The sequence below is a fragment of the Muscardinus avellanarius genome (genome assembly GCF_963383645.1).
Source record: "Muscardinus avellanarius genome assembly, chromosome: 1".
NCBI lineage: Eukaryota > Metazoa > Chordata > Mammalia > Rodentia > Gliridae > Muscardinus > Muscardinus avellanarius.
The window spans coordinates 88193858-88210438 of NC_137786.1; the positions used below are offsets into that span (position 1 = coordinate 88193858).

The 16581-nt window shown below is 36.7% G+C and overlaps 1 pseudogene across 1 annotated transcript in view; it reads right to left on the minus strand.

Moving 5' to 3' along the window:
• Positions 1 to 8608: 8608 nt before the first annotated feature.
• Positions 8609 to 16581, minus strand: part of LOC308271968 (N-alpha-acetyltransferase 35, NatC auxiliary subunit-like) — a 53966-nt pseudogene continuing 45993 nt past the window's right edge. Inside the window, exon 8 of the transcript in view lies at positions 8609 to 8688. The product of the transcript in view is annotated as an N-alpha-acetyltransferase 35, NatC auxiliary subunit-like (transcript). The remainder of the gene's footprint in view (positions 8689 to 16581) is intronic.

Sequence of the window (16581 nt, forward strand, 5' to 3'; positions counted from 1 at the left end):
ACTCCTTAGAATCATGCAATAAATTATCAAGTTCAATGCGAAAAAATAAATTCAGGTTTTTAATTTCTCTCAGCAATATTTTATAATAATAATTATCTAGGTTTTTCATATATTTTGTCAGATTTATCATTTTGTCTTTTGTGGCACTAGGAAATGAATTGAACTATAGCCCCAGGCATTTTTATATTTTATTCTGAAACAACCCTATTTCAAGTTTCTGAGGGTTTCACTAAATTTCTTAGGCTGGCTTTAAATCTGCAATCCTCCTATCTGAGATTCCTGTACTGGGATCATAGGCATGAATCATCAATTATTTTGTTTTCAGTATGTTATCCTAAAATTAAGATGCTTTCATGGTTTTAAAAGAAAAAAGGCATACAAACTTATTCAAGAATACAAGATAACTGCCTTTGCAAAGAAATTAGTATCATCTCTTAGTTGTTAACATCTTAATAAAAAAAAAAAACTTTGCTCTTAGGCACTGAATCAATTTCAATGTGTTTTTTTTAATTTTTATTGGTACATTATATTTATACATCATATTGAGGTAAAACACTTGTGTGTACATACATGTACATATCACTGATTTAACTCCTACCCAGTTCCCACCCCATCCCTTCTTTCCTTGCTTGGCTTAGTGGTTGACTTTGATATGTTTAAGTACATTGTGTGTTTTAAAGATTTTTCTCTTTCCCCCTCCTTTCTGCTCCTTTAGGTTGCCTTGTTTGCTTCTATATAGGATTTCCTTTTTCATCTAGAGTTCCTCCTATGAACCATTTCTCCCTAACTCTCACATATTAGGGAAAGCATCTGATTTCTTATTTTTTGTGACTGACTAATCTCACTTAGCATAATGTCCTCCAGTTCCATCCATTTCCCTGAAAATGATGTAATTGAGTTTTTTTTAAATGGTTGAGTAAAATTCCATTGTGTACATATCCCACAGTTTTGTAATCTATTCATCTGTTGATGGACATCTTGGCTGGTTCCATAGTTTGGCTATGGTGAATTGTGTAGCTATGAACATAGATACACATGCATTAGTTTGGTAGTTTGGTTTCCTATCTTTTGGGTAGATACCCAGAAGTGGTATTGCTGGAGCAAATGGTAGATTTGTTCCCATTCTTCTGAGGATTCTCCATACTGTTTTCCAAAGTGGTTGCACTAATCTGCAATCCCACCAACAGTGTCTTAGAGTTCCCACTTCTCCATATCCTCACCAGCATCTGTTGTTTGTGTTTTGAATGATTGCCATTCTAGTTGGAGTTAGGTGAAATCTCAGGGTAGTTTTGATTTGCATCTGATTGCCAGTGATGTTGAGCATTTTTTCATGCATTTATTGGCCATTTGAATTTCTTCTTTTCTGAAGTGTCTATTTAGTTTGTTTGCCCATTTTCTTATTGGATGCTTTGTTTTCTTAGTGTTGAGTTTCTTGAGTTCTCTGTATATTCTAGATATTAGTCCTCTATTGGTGGTGTAGGTGGCAAAATTCTTCTCTCATTCTGTTGGCTCTCGATTGAGGTTCTTGACAGTTTCCTTGGCTGAACAGAAGCTCTTCAGTTTCATGCAATCCCATGTATTCATTTTCCTTTTAATTTGTTGTGCCTTTGGGGTCTTGTTGAGAAAGTGTTTATCTATGCCTATGTGTTGCAGTGTTGGGCCTATGCCCTCTTCAAGGAGCTTTAAGGTCTCTGGTTTGATTTTCAAGTCTTTGATCCATCTTGAGTTGACTTTTGTACAGGTGAAAAATGGGATTAATTTCCAATTTTCTGCATATGGCTAATCAATTTTGACAACACCATTTGTTGAAGATGCTATCTTTTATCCAGTGTATGTTTTTGGCCCCTTTGTCAAAAATCAATTGGCTGAAAGTGTGTGGACTTGTTTCTGGGTCTTCTATTCTGCTCCATTTGTCTATGTATTTGTTTTTTTGCCAGTACCATTTTGTTTTTATTATAGTGGCTTTGTAGTATAGTTTAAAATCAGGTATTGTGATTCCCCCTGCTTGGTTTTTGTTGCTGAGAACTACCTTGGCTATTCTGGGGTATTTGTTATTCCAGATAAATTTAAGGACTGATTTTTCTATGTCTGTGAGGAATAATCTTGGTAATTTAATGAGCATTGCATTAAATCTGTAGATAACTTTTGGAAGGATGGCCATGTTAATGATATTTATTCTGCCAATGCATGAACATGGACGATCCTTCCATCTTCTAAGATCTTTTTCAATTTCTTTTTTCAGTGCTTTATAATTTTCTTTGTAGATATCTTTTACCTCCTTGGTCAAGTTTATTCCTAAGTATTTTAGTTTTTTGTGGGAGATCCTGAGTGGAAGTGTTTTCTGAATTTCTTTCTCAGTGGATTTATGGTTGGTGTACAGGAAAGCTTCTGATTTTTTGAGATTGATTTTGTATCCAAATACTTTGCTGAATTTGTTGATCAGATCTGTTGAGTTTTCTAAATATAGTATCATGTCATCTGCAAATAGTGAAAGTTTGAGTTCTTCTTTTCCTATTTGTACTGTTCTGATTTTCTTTTCTTGCCTTATTGTTATGGATAGAGTCTCTAGTACTATATTGAAGAGAAGTAGTGATAATGGACATCTTTGTCTTGTTCCTGTTTTTAGGGGGAATTTTTGAAGTTTTTTCCCATTTAATAAGTTGTTGGCGGTGCGCTTATTGTACACTGCCTTAATAATGTTGAGATACGTTCCTTCTATTCCAATTCTCTGTAGTGTTTTAATCATAAATGGATGTTGAATTTTATCAAATGCTTTTTCAGCATCTATTAAAATGATTATATTGTTTTTGTCTTTGATTCTGTTTACATGATGAATTACATGGGTTGATTTTTGTATTTTGAACCAGCCTTGCATCCCTGGGATGAACCCTACCTGGTCATGGTGTATGATTGTATTTATGTGCTTTTGAATGAGTGTTGCTAGTAATTTGTTTAATAGTTTTGCATTCAATTTCATCAGAGATATAGGCCTGTATTTTTCCTTCATTGAACTGTCTTTATTCGGTTTGGGTGTTAGTGTGATGTTGGCTTCATAGAATGTATTTGGTAGATTCCCGGTTTTTTCTATTTCGCAAAATAGTTTGAGGAGTACTGGGGTTAGCTCTTCTATAATGGTTTTATAGAATTCACTTTGGAAACCATCTGTTCCTGGGCTTTTCTTTGATGGTAAGCTCTTTATTGCTGTTTCATTCTCTTTGATTGTTATTGGTTGGTTTAAGTGTTCTATATCTTATTGACTCAGTTTAGGAAGGTTGTATTTATCCAGAAAGTTGTCGATTTCCTCCAGATTTTCCATTTTTTTTGGAATATAGTTTTTCAAGGTAGTTTCTAATAATCCTCTGGATTTCTACACTGTCAGTAGCAATTTCACCTTTTTCATAACTTATCTTCATAATTTGGGTTGATTCTCTCTTTTTTTTAGTTAGGTTGGCTAGTGGTTTATCTACCTTGTTAATTTTTTCAAGAAAACAGCTTTTGGTTTTGTTGATTTTCTGTATTTTTTTATTCTCTATTTCATTAATTTCTGCTTTAATTTTAATAATTTCCTATCATGTATTGGCTTTGGGGTTCAATTGTTCCTGCTTTTCAAGGGCTTTGAGGTGTTTTGTTAGGTTATTTATGTGAAGATTTTCTGTTTCTCTTTTGTGAGCACTCAGTGCTATAAATTTTCCTCTTAATACTGTCTCCAAAGTGTCACAGAGATTTTGATCTGTTGTATCTTTATTTTCATTTGTTTCTAGAAATTTCTTGATTTCACCTCTTACATCTTGTATGACCCCTTCTTCATTCAGAAGTGTGGTGTTCAGTCTCCACATGTTTATGTTGTTTCTCTGGGTCTTCTTATAGTTGATTTCTAGTTTCATTTCATTATGGTCAGAAATGACACAGGGAAGTATGTAACATTTTTTTAAATTTGCTAGTGTGCATTTTGTGTCCCAGGATGTGATCTATTTTGGAGAAGGTTCCATGAGCAGCTGAGAAAAATATAAACTATGCTGTAGTTGGGTGAAATATTCTATATGTATCCAACAGGTCTATTTGATTAATGGTGTTCTTTAGTTCTGAGGCATCTTTACTGATCCTTTGTCTGGAAGATCCGTGTAGTGTTGTGAGAGGTGTGTTGAAGTCTCCCAGTATTATTGTATTGGGATTTATATGTGACTTCATGTCACAAAGAGTTTGATTTATGAAAGTAGCTGCACCTATGTTTGGGACATAGATCTTGATTATTGTTATTTACTCTTGCTGAATTATTCCTTTTACCTGTAAAATATGGCCTTCTTTGTCTCTTCTAATAAGTTTGGGTTTGAAATCTAACTTGTGTGATAGCATAGTTGCTACTCCTGCTTGTCTTCGAGTTCCATTAGCCTGGATTACCTTGCTCCAGCCCTTTACTTTGAATTTTTTTCCTATCTTTACTTGTAAGGTGTGTTTCTTGCAAGCAGCAGATAGATGGATTCTGGTTTTTAATCCTTTTTGCTACTTTATGTCTTTTTATTGAGAGTTGAGGCCATTTACAATTCAGTGTGATTATAGAGAGATAATTTTTAATTCCTAACATGATAACATATTATTTCTGTTTGAGATACTGTTTATTCTTCTTTGCTTAGTTGTCTGCTGGATTGGAAATCTTGTTTCTTTGGTTCTGGCATGTATTTCCTATTTCTTCTTTGCAGTTAATCTCCTTGAGTATTTTCTCTAGCGCTGGTTTTGAAGACATAAATTTCTTAATTTTCTGTTTGTTATGGAAGATTCTTATTTCCCCATATAATTTTATAGATAGTTTTGCTGGGTAGGAAATTTTTGGCTGGAAGTTGTTTTCTTTCAGAGTTTGGAATATGTTGCTCAATGCCCTTCTGGCTTTCATGACTTGGTTTGGGAAGTCTGGAGTGATTCTAATTGGTTTGCCTCTGAATGTCACTTGGCCTTTTGTTTTTGTTGCCTTTAAGATTCTCTCCTTGGCTTCCACATTAGTCATTTTGACAATTATGTGGTGTGGGCATCATCTTCTCTGATCCTGTCTAAAGGGAGTTCTATAAGTTTCCTGGACCTCTGTATAGACCTCTTACTCTGTTTGGAAAATTTTCTGCTATCACTTCCTTGAATAGATTATTGATCCCTTTGGTTTCATCTTCTTTTCCCTCCTCTATTCCAATTATTCTTAGGTTAGCTCTTTTAAAATGGGCCAATATTTCCTGCTGCCGAATTTTTTTTTTCTAAATTAGAGACTATACATTCATTTTTGGAGTGATCATCTTCTAGGAGTAAGATTGTATTCTCCATGTGGTCTAATCTGTTGTTTATACTTTGAATTGAGACCTTTACTTCAATAATTTCATCCCTTATCTCTTTTAGACTCTCTCTGAATTCTTTTTGAAAGTCCTCTATTATTTCTGCAGTTATTTTTCTGATTTGATCTTCTAGAGATCTCTGAATTTCTGTGTCATCAGGTTCTAATGTTGTGGGGTTGTGGGCATTCATTGCTCCATTGTTATTCCTCTTTCCCATGATTTCAGAAGTTTGTGCCTTCTCTGGCTTCTTCCCTGGGTCACTACGACTTAAGGAGCTCTGGATCTCGAGTCTCTGGTATCTCAATCACCACTACTCCTTTACTGGGTTGTATTGCAAAGTCTCGGACCCAGCGAGTTGATTGGGTCTGCTTTAGACCATGGGGGTGCAAGGCTGTGCATTCTCCCATGGGGAGCTGAAACTATGGTTTGATATCTCTGCCACCACCACTCCCCCAACTGGGTTGCCTGCAAAAATCTCCGACCCAGGGAGACTATCTGCACAAGTCCCTGGGAGTGCAGTACTGGGATTTCTCCTCTAGGGGCCGCAGTTTGACTCACGGTTGTTGAGTGTGCTGATGGAATTGTATTGGACTTGGAGAATTCCCAGCTGCTGCTGCTGGCAATACGGTGCTACTGCCATACCCTCAGCCATGAGGCTGGCGTATTTCTTCTCTGGTTTTGAGCTCTGCTCTGAGTCCCTGTAGGGTGTGCTGAGCCCGGCCCCTGGGAGATTTAGATGCTCCTTGCACTGAAAAAACTGCTGAATACCGCCCAGCTGTTCCACAGCTGCTCACCGCAGCTTGCTGTCCACTCCTCTCTGGAACTTGGTGGCTTGTTGAGTGAACTGATCTGGAGTCGTCTGGTGAACTTGCTGCTTCTGACAGCAGTATGGCACTGCCTTCGCATCCTTGGCCGAGAGGCCGGCGTATCTCCTCTCTGATTTTGAGCTCAGTTCTGAGTCCCCCTCCTCTCTGGACCCTGGTGCTGCTAGGGAAGATGGCACTGGTGCGGCTCTGTGCCATGGTTCCAGCCGCGGCACTGCAGGCTGGTTTCTTCTCTGGTGTCTAGTTGTTCTTCCAGCCCTCTTTTCCTCTGTCCCTTATATTTACAGTTTTTATTTCTCTGCTGATCATGTTCTCTGGCTATGAGAGACACTGATTTTGTGGTAATAGAGATCAATTGTTAGCGGGACTTGTAAACTCTGCTTTTCTCCATTGCCATCTTCCCAGAAGTCCTCAATGTGATTTTGATCTAATACTTTATGACAGAAAAAGCAGTCTTATCACAAGATACCATCATAACATTTTTGCTTTTAACATGAAAGGTAAAATGATGCTTTATATTTTTTATTTGTCTAATAATTCCTAGAATGGTATAAGGATGTAAGGGTCATTGGGTAAATAATTATTAACTGACTGAGAAATATGCTGTTGGCTTCTGGTTTTAAAATATAATATACAAAACTATATTTACCCATCATAATTTTCACTGATTCCAGCAATTTTCACTGCATCACATTCTATGAAAATTATACTTCCAAGAAATACAAGTGATATGCTAGATGTAACTATTACAAATCTCATGATGGCTTTACAAGACATTTTTAACTTGGAAACAATGATACCTCCTAGAAGAAGGCCAAGTGCATTTGCAGGAACTACAATAATTCCTAAAAAATAAAAGAATAATAATAAAGTGAGAAACTGTTAAATATTATCAGCTGATAGTAATGAAAATTCATACATTGATGCAACCCTTGCTGTTTTAATATACAGCAACAATTATTTAAATTAAATGGCATAGAAATACCAGACTATAGAGAAGTACATTCACATGTTGCTTCTATATAGTAATGGCATCTAAGACATATCAGAAACTTAAATCCATGCCAAACACAAGTTGGGACCAGTCTTACTAAGAGCTATTAGTGTAAGAGTTAGTCTACTAAACTGCAGCTTGACTGCAAGAGGTATGATTACAGTGACAGAAGATAGCACATTTATTGATTAATTACTGTAAAAGTTACAGCATGCATCTTTAATTTTGTCCAGCCTAAAGCAAACGATTGCATTTACCTTTTCCCCATTAATGTTAAAACTTTTTAACACTGTGTTCCATTAGCAATCTCCTTTGGAAAGCCAAGTTCTCAATAACTAGTAAAACTGAGGATATGCACAAAGCAATTTCCCTTTACTGTCAAAACATACAACAACTTTGAAAAATGTGCACATATCAATAAGCCTTTTCATTGAAGGCATGTGTGGTAGTGCACATTTGTAATCCCAGCATTTTGGAGGCTGTGACAGGAGGATCACAGACAGCCTCAGCTACTTATCTATGCCATTCATAACTTGAGAGACCTTGTTTCAACAATAAAAAGACTAAAATATAGAGTTGAGTGTGTAGCTCAGAAGAACAAAGCCCCCGTGTTCCATCTCCAGTGCCACACACACAAACACAAAAAGGCCTATATATTTACTAGATTGTTTAGAGGCAACTTCATATTCATTAATATGATAATGAATAAATATATGTATATTCATAAAACAGTTTCATATCATAGATAAGATGCATTATAGATATAGATCAACATAATTTCTGATTAAAAATAAAGAAGCACTGCTGGGCATGGTGACACACTCGTATAATCCCAGCCCTTCCTTGGGAGGCTGATACAGGAGATTGCAAGTTTGAGGACAGACTCAGCAAATAGTGAGACTCCCATCAACCTATCAAGACCCTGTTTCAAAACAAAAATAAAGTAGGGCTAGGGGCTGGGAGTGTAGCTTAGAGGTAGAATGATTCTGGTTCATTCCTCAGTTCTGTCATTAAAAAAAGAAGTAGTAGAAGAGCTTGTATAAATAATATGCTTATTATAGAAATAGGTTGGAGAAAAACTGCCAACTAAGTATAAAATGTGTACAAACACAAACACAAAGAATGCACTACAAATTTAGCAGAGTGATTATCAGAAGGGAGAATGAGAAATTAGTTAGGAAGGGATGAAGATATCTTTCAAGGTTTTTGTATTAAAACTTATTGGTGCAATGACAAAAGTGTTCATTTGTTTAAATTTCAGCAAATGTTTATTAAGATATATTAGTTCTTATATTTTATACTTGCTTTAAGTATTTCATGTAGATATGTTTGTTTTGTATAAGTTGACTTATTAACACATATATAATTATATGCAAAATTTTTGAAATTAGCAGAATGAGAAGAAAAGTCTACCTGTAAGAAGAGTTGACAATCCAGGTGTTAATAAAAACTGATTTTCTATATATCTAGGCATAAATTCAGCAGTTCCCATCAAAAGCAAGGCCTCTAAAGATGCGCACAAATTTTGGCACATAAACACTGGATTCTTCAGCAAAATCTGAAAAAGAAATAAATTGCATGTTAGTTATTTAATTTTGTTAGTCAAAAGGAATAGATATATCCATTTGTGTTAATGACCAATATATAAACTAAAAGTATACATATATAAAATTATCTAAACAAAAATATCAAAGTTACCAATATACACACTCAATAAAACTGATAGTTTTTTACCACTGTTATTTTATTTGATCTCCATGCTACCTATAACTTTATTTGTGGCTTTACTAGCTTATTGAAAAGATTTGGAAAAAGTTGGTACTTGTTAGATGTAATCTTCTTTTGCAATTTATCTAATTTAGAATTTGAGTACTACCTAATTTTGCATATGTGATTGCACATATTTTTTTCATTTTCATAGGACTAAATACTTATATTGCCATAAATTCACTACTATCACAAACATGGCTACATTAAAAAATATCTGTGCACATACTATTATTAATAGTTTAATTTAATTTAATTTTTGTTGTGTGTGCAGTACTTGGGATTGAATCGAAGGGCATACTACATCCACACCACACCCCTAGCTTTTTCTTTTCTCTAATTTTCTTTTCAAACAGAATCTCACTAGGTTGCTGAGGGCTTTGATAAACTTCTGTGATTGTCCTCAAACCTGCAACCTCCTGTGTATTATAGACAGGTGCATTATAAACCTGGGACTATAGACATGGGCCACCATGCTGGGCTGCATGTATTCTTAATGTCTTATGGCAGAGAATCTTTTGAAGTATTTATACTAGAATGTGATTATTGGGATACTGGGGTTTTGAATACTTTATTCTGCCATTTCTCCAGAATACATCTTTTAAACTACCACCTTGATATTAGAGAGCTCCATTTTTTTTTTCCTGGAGTATCTTACACTTTCTAAAATTTATCAGAGCAACATTTTGGTGCTGCATGGCCTTTGAGAACTGTACCACTCCATCAATGAGGGTTGTCTAAGTAGGAAGGCTCTTAAGACTGCATCAAAAATGTAAATGAGTAAATGCTGCATGAGTTCTGACTTTGGATCATAAGTATTGTATAAATTCTATAAGAATTTCAAGTTCACACTAGGTATTCATCTTTTGGATTTAGATATAGTAACATTTATTAATGCTTCTCAGAGTTTTCTTCATAGAACATTTATCCTTGACTTGATATAATCCAATACATAAAGCTTTACTTTATATTTTACACTGTATAATTCATACTTAAGCATTTTCTAATTCCGTGTTACAAAATTCATCTTTTATTTTTCCCACTAACAATTTTGTTTTCTCTAAAGTATTTTGATAACATGGAAATCATATTTGCCAGTAAATGAGCTATAAGAGATTCTATCTCATTTTTCACACAAACAAAACCATTTTTTTTTATGTACACTGAATGATTCTTCTTGAGGTGATTATTTTATTATACATCAAATGCTCATATAATTTACATAATCCATTGCTGAGTTTTTCCCTCTATTTTATTACTCTGGCTTATTTATCTGTACAGAGAAAATGTTTTGAAAATTTTTACTATCCTCTTGTATGTTTTATGCTAGAGCTACTTCTGTTTACTTTAGCCATATAAACTTTAAAATCTACTTGTCATTGGCCAAAAATAAATTTCATGCCATAATACTGATTATACTTGCAGGGAATACATAGATTATTTGTGAAATAAATTTCACATATGAATATTATCATTTTATACATTAACATGATGTAGCTCTCAATCTCTCTGTTTTGTTTCATGAAGTTCTTAAGCATTTCTGCTAAATTATTTCTAAACTATTTATTCTTTTATGATTACTTTTTATGCTTAGATCTAACTTAAAGTGTAGAGAAAAGGCATACAAAAAGTATATCAAATTATTCTTAGTTATGTATAACATGATTCTATATAGTGAAAAATGGGAAGGCAACACAAAAAGACTTAAAACTGATCAATGAGTTTATTAAAGTTATAGGATACAAAATATGAATAATTAATACTATATGTGTATAGTATGATTCTATATAAAGAAAAATCTGAAGACAACATCAAAGGACTATTAAAACAAAAAATGAATTCATTAAAGTCATAGGATACAAAATTATGAATGCAAAAGTCAATGGTATTTTTATTTACCAATAATGAACTTTATGAAAAAGAAACCATAAGAGCAATCTCAATCACAATTGCTACAAAATTATCTAGAAATAAATTTAACCTAGGAAGTAAGTGAATGAACTCTATGATGCAAGTTACAAAGGACTGATAAAAGAAACTAAATACATAAAGAAAGATACAAACTTAGCAGGCTGATAGACTGGAAAAAGGAATGTTGTTACAATGTCTACAATAGAAAAAGTTATTGACAAGCTGAGTGTGGTGGCGCATGGCTTGAAATCCTAGCATTTGGGAGGCTGAGACCAGAGGATGGTGGTGGGCAGACAACCTCAGCTACTACTTAGTGAGGTCCTTTGCGACTCAGTGAGACCCTGTTTAAAAAAAAAAAAAAAAAGAATAAAAAATAGGGCTGGGAATGTATCTCAGAGGTAGAATGACCCTGGTTTCCATCCCCAGAACTGCAAAAAAAAAAAAAAATGTGATTGACAAAGTCAATACAATCTCATCAAAGTGCCAATTATGTTATTTAAAGAACAACAATTTTAAAATTGATACAGAATCACAAAATTCCCTGAATAATGAAAACAAATTTTAACCAAACATATTGGAGGTATCATAGTATTTGATTTGAAGACATATTATAAGACATAGTAACAAAAGGAGAATGATGCTGATACAAAAACAGACATAGACCAATGAACAGAATAAGGATCCCAGAAATATAGTGATGCATAACCAATTGATCATCAGCAAAGGAACCAAAAAGATACACTGGAGAAAAGACAATGTCTTTACTAAACTGTGGGGAAAACTGAATATCTCCATGCAAAAAATTTAAACTTGAACCCTCCCTCTCACCTGTAAAAAAAAAATAAACTAAAGATGTATCAAAGACCTAACCACAAGATCTGAAATTACAAATCTACCTAAAACCATAGGACAGTACACCTAAATATATCAGTAAAGAAATGTTTTGTTTTTATTGCTGGTGGTGGTGGTGGTGGTGGTGGTGGTGGTGGTGGTGGTGGTGTGTGTGTGTGTGTGTGTGTGTGTGTGTGTGTGTGTGTTTTACTGGGGATTTAAGGCAGGATCATTCTACTTTCAAGCTACATTCCCAGCCCATTGTATTTTTTTGTCCTTTTGAAATAGGGTCTTGCTAGTTTACTGAAAATCTTTCTACATTGCTGAGATTGGCCTTGAACTTGCAATCATTTGTATAAACCTCTGAAGTCCTGATATTATAGGCATGGAACACTATACTCAGCCAAGGTTATGCTTTTTATATGACTCAAAAAGTACAAGAAACAAAAGCAAAAACAAATAGCATTCTGTACAGCAATGGAAACAATCTTCAGAATGAAGAGATAACCAAAAAAAAAAAAAGGGAGAAAATATTTTCCAACTACTCATCTGATAAAGAATACTCATAATAGATTAAGGTCTCAAAACTTAACAACAGAAAAGCAATCCTATTTAAAATGAGTAAATAATTTGAATAGGAATTCTCAAAAAAAATATACAAACAGCCAAGAAATAGGTGAAAAAAAATCTCAATATGATTAGTCGCCATGGAAATCTAAGTCAAAATTAAAAGATATCCTTTTACCCCAGGTAAAATATTTACTATCAAAAAGAGAAAAAGGACAAATACTGGCAATGATATGACTAAAAAAATCGTGCAGTATTGGTAGGGATATATATTGGTCCAGTCATTATGAAAAACAGAACAGACTTCCCTTAAAAAACTAAAACCAGGGAAGAAGGAATATGGTGGCAACTGTAGTAACCACAGCCACCGAAGAGGACATGCATTTCTTGGAGAATCCCTGGACACCAGATTTTGGTGTAATATCAGATTGGGACAACTTAAGGAGACATTTCCTACCTAGAATACAGGAGAGAGAGAGAGAGAGAGAGAGAGAGAGAGAGAGAGAGAGAGAGAGAGAGAGAGAGAGATAAGGGCAGAATTAGAAGCAAGATGACAAGGAGGCACACGCCACACAAGAAAAGTGATTTTTTGGAAGAACATCCCAGAGGGGATTAGAGAAAAGACCACTTCAGCCGCACATGCCGTTGCACTTCTCTGTGCTGTGCTGGGGTTTGTGTTGTGCTTGGAATGGCAGATCCTGCTCTATGCAGTGAGGCTGTGGCCTCTGCTCTTGGAAGGAAGATAAAAGGCACTGCTGCTGAGTGCTCAATCTCACAACCTCTTCAAAACATACTGTCTTCTTTTATTAAAAAAAAATATTGGAGAGGGGCCAAGATGGCGGTGGCAGCAGCCAGGATTCAGGAGATGCAGACAAATCCTATACAATTCATCTGAAACTTTTGGAAAAAATCCCCTGAAGGGAAACTGCTCCTGCCACACATGCTTAAGAATTCTAGACATCATATCACTTAAGAAAGGAGCTCAGCAGAGAACCAGGAGGAAGGCCACGGTGGTGGTGGTGGTGGCGGCAGCAGCAGCAGCAGCAGCAGCAGCAGAGGTGGAGGCAAGTATTTGGGAGAGGCAGAGATCTGATCCAACCCATCTTTATCTTCTGAAGAAATTTCCCCAAAGGTAGAACGCTACCATCATGAATGCTGAGAAATTCTGGACAACAAGCAGTGTGGGAAAAGTGTTTGGGAGAGAATTGAGATGGTGGAAGCAGCGTCAATGGCAGTGGCCAGTATTCAGGAGAGGCAGAAATCTGATTCAATCCACCTTGATCATTTGAAGTAATCATCTCAAATGTAGAATGCTACTGCTGCACATGCTTGGGAATTTGGGACAACATGCTGTGTGAATAATGTGCTCAAAAGAGAACCAAGATGGCTGTGGCAGTGGCAGCGATAGTCAGTATTTTGTAGAGGCAGAGATTAAATCCAATCCACCTCATAATTTTAAAGAAATCTCCTCAAAGGTATACTGCTACTGCTGCACATGCTTGGGAATTCTGGGAAACAAACTGTGGGAAAGGTGTTCAGGACAGAACCGAGATGGCAGTGGCAGCAGCAGCTGTGGTGGTGACCAGAATTTGGAGAGGCAGACAGATCCAGTTCAGTCCACTTTTGAGTAAATCTCCCCAAATTAGACTGAGTGCTCCTGCCACTCATGCTCGGGAATTCTGGACAACATGCTAAGTGGTAAAAGGGTTTGGGAAGTATCAGAGGGAGCCCTGCATAGCTGGGATAGGCCACCACACTGTGTGTTCTGGGAATCATCAGCCCTCATGGCCACCACACTCCTCTGCTAAGAGCGGGAGGCCAGGGTGCATGTGGAACAGCAGAGCTTGCTCTCTGAAGTGAAGCTGTGGACCTCTGCCTTTGGAGGGAAGACAAAATTCATTGCTACTAGGTATTTGTGGTCCCAGCTTTTGCAAAAGACATATACTGCTTTCTTATATTTAAAAAAAAAATGAAAGAACACCAGGGCATGGTGGTGCACGCCTGTAATCCCCATGCTTGGGAGGCGGAGACAGGAGGATCACGCAGGTTTGAGGCCAGCCTCTCTGGCTTAAGACACCCTGTTTCCAAATAAAAATAAAAATATAGGTCTCTGGGAGTGTAGCCCAGAGGTAGTATGGTTTCCAGGAACTAGAAGGGTTTCCAGGAACCCCAGTATCACAACAACAACAACAAAAAGAAAGTGAAAAGGAAACATCTGTAGACGACCTACTCATAGTGACAGAGACCAGAAACCGATGCAAAGCAAGGCCAGTGCCAGGGCCTCTTAGGCCAGTATAGGAGCCTGCCAGGTGATTAGTCCAGTGCTGGGGCCAGTGAGGCCAAGATCAGAGCCAGCCATGAGGCAAGGCCAGTGCTGGGGCCTCCGAGGCTGGGATCAGATCCTGCTGAGGGGTGAGGCTGGTGCCGGGGCAATCAAGGCCAGGATCAGAGACTGCCATGAGGTGATGCTGGGGCCTCTGAGGCCAGGATCAGAGCCTGCCATGCGGCAAGGCTGGTGCTGGAGTCAGCAAGGCTGAGATCGATGCCTGCAATGAGGTAAGGCTGTAGCTGGAGCCAGCAAAGCCAGGATAGGAACTTGTCTTAAGGCAAGGCCAATGCTGAGGCCTATGAGGCTGTGATCAGAGCCTGCCATGAGGCAAGGCTGGTGCTAGAGCCAGCGAGGCCAGGATCAGAGTCTGCTGGGTAGCCAGGTCAGTGCCCGGGCCTTCAAGAGTGGGATCAGAACTTTCAACGTGGCATACACTGAGAAATATTACAGAAAATAAAAAATTAGATGCTTTCCCTAATAGGCAAAAACTAGGAAGAAATGGCTAATAGGAGGAAATCTAGTTGAATAAAGGTCCCTGTGGAGGAACAGTTAAGGTGACCAATCAGAGGGGATGGGATGGAGGAAGATGGAATCTCTTTAAAACACATGATGTATGTAAGCAAATATATCAAAGCTAATCACTAAATCAAGCATGGTATCGAGGGAGGGGGAGGGAATGGGATGGGGATTGGATAAAGGCTAATTTGATGATGTGTGCTTGTATATCCTCACAAGTCTTGTATTCCATTGTGATGTTTGACTGCAGTGCAGCAATAAAAATGTGTTAAATAAGGAAAAATAAAATAAACTAAAACCAGATCTACCATAATATCCAATTATCTCACTTTCTTGGTACATATCTACACTAGTCAGCTTTCCATAACTATAACAAATACATCAGATAATGAACTTATAAAGAGAAATCTTTTTTCTTTAGCTCAAAGTTTTAGAAATTTCAGTCCATGACTGGTTCATTCTGTTGCTTTGGAGAGGTAGCCCATCATGGCAGGGATGCAAGGTAGAGCAAATCCCTTACATAGCCAAGACACAAAAGAGAAAAAGGAAGGAGCAAGGGTTCCACAGTTCCCATCTACATATATTCTTAAAGATGTAAAGACTTTCCTTTAGGCAATACCTTTTAGACTTTCCACAGCCTCCAATTGTGCCCCTCTTCCCACTATGAATTAGCCTTTACCACATAGACCTTTGGGAGATACTTAAGACAAAGGGCCTTTTGTGATTCCATATCAATTTTAGGATTGCTCCTTTGTAGTTCTTTAAATAATATGCCTACAATCCCAGTACTTGGGAGGCTGAGGGAGTAGAATTACAGGCAGGCTCAAGGACATTCTTAGTAACACAAGAAGTGTAGGAAGATTCTCATCAACCTAGAAAGACCCTGTTTCAAAAAATAAAAAATAAAAAGTGCTGAGGGTGTAGCTTGGAAGTAAAATGCTCCTGGGTTCAATCCTCAGTAACTCACAAAACACACGTGCATAAGCATACACACAGAAACAATACCACATGGGCCTTTAGAGTATACTTAAGATCCAAATTATAGCAATATCCATAAAGAATGAAATTAGCATACCAAAGAAATATGTGCCTTCCTATGTTTATTGTGCCACTATTCACAATAGCTAAGATATGGACTCAAAATAGGTGCCGTCAATTGTTGAATGGATAAAATAATGTGGTATATGTGGCACAATGTAATACTATTCAGCCAAAAAGAAGAATTAAACAGAAGTTGACCTGAATGTAGACTAGTGATTACTGGAGGTTAGGAAAAGTGGGAGGGGCAGATAAAAGGTGGCTGGATAATAAGATACCAAAATACAGACAGAGGATAAATCATAGTGTTCTATATAGTAGGAAGGTTATAATTTACAATTAACAATTACATATTATGAAGATCTAAAAGGGAGGATGATCTCAAGGCTCCAAACAAGGAACATTAAGGGGAGGTTAATGTTAACTATTGCAATTTTATAAGTGCATGCTGTATGCATGTGTGGAAATAACACACTGAACACTATTAGTATA